The sequence below is a fragment of the Strix uralensis genome, chromosome 18 (assembly GCF_047716275.1).
Source record: "Strix uralensis isolate ZFMK-TIS-50842 chromosome 18, bStrUra1, whole genome shotgun sequence".
Taxonomy (NCBI): Eukaryota; Metazoa; Chordata; class Aves; order Strigiformes; family Strigidae; genus Strix; species Strix uralensis.
The window spans coordinates 6598595-6603820 of NC_133989.1; positions in this window are offsets into that span (position 1 = coordinate 6598595).

The window sequence follows — 5226 nt, forward strand, 5'->3', positions numbered from 1 at the left end:
TTTGCATTGATTTACACTAGCTATTTACAGTCCCCAGGGCACAGATGCAGAAGTTATTAATCCATGGAAAAACCTGTCATACTCTCCTTTTTTCTAGTCATGCCCCTATCTATGTGGTGATAGCGAGATGGAGTTTCTGTCACTGCACAGAATTCAGCTTCTCTAAAGCCAAGTATAATGGAAAAATACAGCTTTGCTAATAGTTGGGGAAGGTAACCCATAAAGATGACAATGAGGAGAAGGGTCAAGTTCTTAAACCCTTTCTTGTACTGATTTGCACAGGCACACCATGCTCCCAGACCTCTGTGTGTACCAGCACAATTTGGCAAGGAAAAGGGCAGTCAGCAGTGGTGGAGCTGTTCAAGGGACTCCATAGTGAAACTGGACATATTCAAGTAGATGAGGCTGGTTATACTGTGCCCAAGTTTTGGCTCCCACAATTCAAGAGCACTGTGGAGAATCTAAAGGAGGTTCAGCAGAGGGTTACCGAGATGCTGGGCCAGGAGCACGTGACCTAAATCAAGAGACTGAAGGTGCTGGGCTTGCTTATCCTGGCAAAAAAAGAGGCCAAGGACTGGTCTCTGCCTGAATGGTAGCTACAGAGATAATAGCCAAGTTCTTGGTAGGTGGTGTCATATGACAGAACAAGGAGCAATGGCCATAAATTACAGCATTGGAGTTCAGCTGAAAATTAGAAAAAAATGTTACTCGTTTTTCAGGTGTTCTTTGAAAAACAAAACCAAAAATCCCCTCAATAGCTATAAAAACAACACCCAAGGATGACTACAATTGAAAAACCTAATATAAAATAAAAATTTGCCATCCTCTGGTTTCTTACTGTTTCAGGTATCTCCTACCTCCAATATCACACATATTACACTGTTACACATACTTTATCACACACGTATGTTACATACCTATGTTACCACATTTTTGTTTAAAATTTTTTGTATGCAATTAGTGGTTGACAGAATGCCAGTTTTTTGGTAAGGAACGAGTTCTTTTTGTAGAAGCGAAACCCAGAAGTACTTAATTTGCAATGTAATATTGACTATCATCTCCTTGAATCAAGAATTAGCTTTTTGTAACGAATTCATTAAATTGTTTGGGCACCATTGCATCACTTTGTCCAACAGGATAAAGAAAAAAGTTGGAAAGAAAAGAAAAACTATTGAAAGGAACTGCAAAAATCCATTGGCCCAAAAAATGCAAACATGCTAATTAACTAGCAGCAGTTACTTGAATAATCAAGACAGGTTATTTCTTGTATTTATTACAGGTGCTTTCAGGTATTTATTACATCATCTGTAATATTTATCTAACCATCTGTTTAGAACACCACATTGGAACATGTGTGCTAGAGTAAAGGGGTTGATTTTGATCGTTTAAACTGCAATAGTCTATTTAAGCCACTTCAGGACACCAAGAAGTTTTCACCTTTCCCTTACGATTTTAAATCTACTAGCACTTTTCAGACAGGTTATACTAATTTTAGTGCTTCCCAAATCCAGTTCCAACCATTCAGCTTTTCGGTACCCAGCGACAAAATTGGTTTCCTTTCCTTTGCATCTTTTCAGTTTCCACAGACCAGTGGTTAATATTTTCAATACAGACTCTCTATTCAAGAAACACAAAATGTTTAGAACATGGGTGACATAATTATCTCCACAATGTTAAAACCTGAGGCATGGACTCACCTACAGACAAACCATTTGATTGCTGTCTCTACAGAAAATTTGCAATGGTAAAGATAACGACTGGAGGTATATAAATATTGATTGATACTTTATCAGATCAAGTAGTGTGTGAAACTTTTTTTTTTGGAAAGCCATCCATGAGAGTTCACCCCCATTATACTGAATTCATCAGTTTGAATCTGATTTAATAATGTCTCTGTGCTTCAATATACTGCTGAAAGGACTCATGAATTGCCACATAAATTTCCTTGATGAGAGAAGCTTTTATATGAACTTTTTAGAGCAGCTGGCAACAAAATATAAGAAACATCTACCATGCTTCCCTGGATTGGTTTAAGAGATGGAAAAGTAGGAGGAGAGCAAACACCACAACACTTTGTAGTCCTGTTTGACAACTATGGACTAAATTGCCTCCTGCCTTCTATTCTTAATAGAAAGCATAAGACATATTATACTTGTTAATCCAAAGTCCACCTAGCCTAATACTCTGCTTCTGACAGCAAGCAATACTGGGCATCATAAGAAGAGTATAGGACAAGCGTCTAGTGATGCTTTCCCAGCATAGTCTCCCAATCTCCTGTTTATGACTCAGGGACTTCTGGAACCAGAGGTGGTGTCTTTGTAGTCATCAAATTTGTCTTCTATGGATTTGCACAGGCACATTATAAATATACAAAATGCCCTGTGATGGGGAGTTCCACAGGTTACTTATTCACTCTCAAAGATGCATCTCCTTGAACCTGCTATCTGCTAGTTAGTTATGATGCCCCTTACTGTGTTGAACAAGACAGTGAACAATCAGACTATGTCCGCCTTTCCCCTGCCACTTAGTTGAGGGGGTTTTTTTAGATTTTTAATATATCCCTACACTGTTTCCCTTGAATCCTATTGTCATGGACTAGGGAAGAAAAAAAAAAAAAAAAAAGGTGCAGAGGAAATTGGGAAATAGCAAAGACAGAACCACTTAGGAGCCTGAACCAAGCAGAAAGGAACACAGTGCTCAGGATGTTTGCAGGATGATACCTGGGGCACAGAGTGAGAGCAGGAAAATAAACCGGGAACAAACACACAGGAAGGATAGTGCAAATCCCTAAACGACAGGAACCGGTGACAATTCCAGGCAAGACCTTCTGTCTTGTTTTGGACAATACAGGTATCGAGATTTAAAAGGAATTTTGGCCATCTGAACTTGGCTGGAAGCTACACACTCCCTCTGTTCCTTCCTGCCTTCCCCCATACATGTCAGCTCTGCAATCAAACAAACAAATCAGTTTTAAAATTCCTTAATATTTGGGCCTACATAGGCAGGTTTTACCTCCCTTATGCTCACTGCAGTCCCACTGATATTTCAGCCCATGGGAATCTGAGATCATAGTTTGGCTCCAAGGAAATTCAATGTACAGAAGTACATGAAGGAGATATACCATCTTTTCTCACCACTGGAGGGAACTTTTTTGCCCTAGCTTGAAAAAGAACTGGGGTGTGATTAAGATAAAATAGATTATGGAGAATTTGATCTATGTGTAAATGCCTCCAGATATTTAATCAATGGGGAAGCAGTGGAACAGGTTTGGGCAGCCAACAGGGTGATGACCTGTTCTGATAAAACCTGGCTGGACTATAGAAGTCATTCAATATCCATCCTTGCTGCAGTTTCTCATGGCCAGCTTCATGGAGCACAGATTCCTGATTTTATTAGACTTTAACTTACCACCCTCATACAGGTTATTGCATTAGGATATAAGAAAATAATCTGAAAGGAACATTGAATTTTTACCTATCAACCCCCCCCCCCCCCCCCCCCCCAACCATTATATATCCAGATTGGGATGGAGAAGAGGAAACTGTCGGAAATATTGGCTAGGAGTCCTACTATATGCATAGACATGAAATCTTGGCTGCCCACTGTATGAGCTAAAATGTTGGATAGTAACAGTGCTCTAGAAAAGATTGAACCCTGGGGCTTACTGCTAGGCAATGATGGATTTAATTAGCAGGGTGTGTCTAGAGGGAATGAAGGAGATTCTTCTCAGGACATGCCTGCACTTGAAACTCTGTGGGTTTTGTGCATCTCTGTTAAATCATTTGAAAAAACTATTGTATGATCAATGCACACATACCTCATCACAATACTTACTGTCCTGCACATAAGATACTCTTATTTTCTGCAGTTCTTCATGCAATAATAACATGCTCTTTATGAGCTTAATTTAATTTCTCATCTTGTTCAAAGTCCTTTACTGTTTTGTGCTATTTCCCACATGTTCAGTAGTGAACTATTTCACACCTTTTCATTTACAGACAGAATAAAAACTGGCAGATTGGTGTGCAACTGAAACAAAAATATCCAGTGAAAATGTTAATGCTATGGTTTTGCCTCTGATCAGCAGACTACATTAAATAGCACATTTCCATTTATGCAACAGAAGACTTTGTTAGTCAATAAATCCATGCAATCTTAGAGGAAAGAATTAATCTTACATAATTGGAGTTTTGTTTCAGGAAATGAATTTATACTAAGAGATTCAGTCTCTTAATTGAAAAGATTTAGTGTGTTTGCGTTCCATTTAGCAGTTTTATTTGTTCTTTAATTTGCAGGAATCCGTACTAGGAAATAATTTAACAAAAATGCCAAGAGAAAAGGGATGGGCATACTAGGTTTGTGTGCAGACAAGAAACAGGGTCTCTTGAGCTATGCTACTAGTCTTTGCTCAAAGACCTCAGAAATTCTCTGAACGTTTACATGCTAGTTGCTCTGTCTGTAAAATGGAAATTGAGCACTCGGTTATCTCACATAACTGCTGTTAGTGTTGGTATTCACAGAATGTGCAGTTGGTAAGTGCACTACTAGTATTACGAATGTAACAAAATCAAAGAAAGCAGGATAAGATTTCATGGATGGGAAACACTGCCTTAACAAGAGCCTTTTTCAAATATCTTTCTCTCCTGACAAAAGATGAGGAAATTACTAGTAAATGCTTTAAATTGTATTACAGGAGGAAAAAAAAAGCTGCCATCTTTACATTCTGCCAAGAGGAGAAAACCAGCATTGAGCTGTACTACGTACAAAAATGTTTGTATATTGAGAGTGATCCTGTCTCAAGCTTCTGTCCCAGTGTGGGAATTTCGTTTGCAAAAGAACTGCAGGGATTGTTCTGCAAAGAGCATCTAAGCCTACGGACCCCCTGCCTTTCCCAGGAACTCTTGCTGCTTAGCTTACTCTTTCTGGCTGTGAAGTCTGAAAAGAGTTCACAGAGGAGCAACAGGATCAGACTTCCCCTCTCACCTTTTGTTGCAGCAAAAGAAAAGGTCCTCTAAATCCAGCCCTCTAAAAACACTTCAGACTGAATTAGACCACAAACCCATATTACGCACAAAATGTACACTCGCAAAACCCATCACCTTCCTAACTCTTGGAATTAAAAGCCTTAAAGCTGCTTTGTACAACCAAATACAGCCAAATATCTTTAAGACCTAATACAAATGATACTGAAACTATCAGTCGCTATGACTTAAATAAGTATTCCAT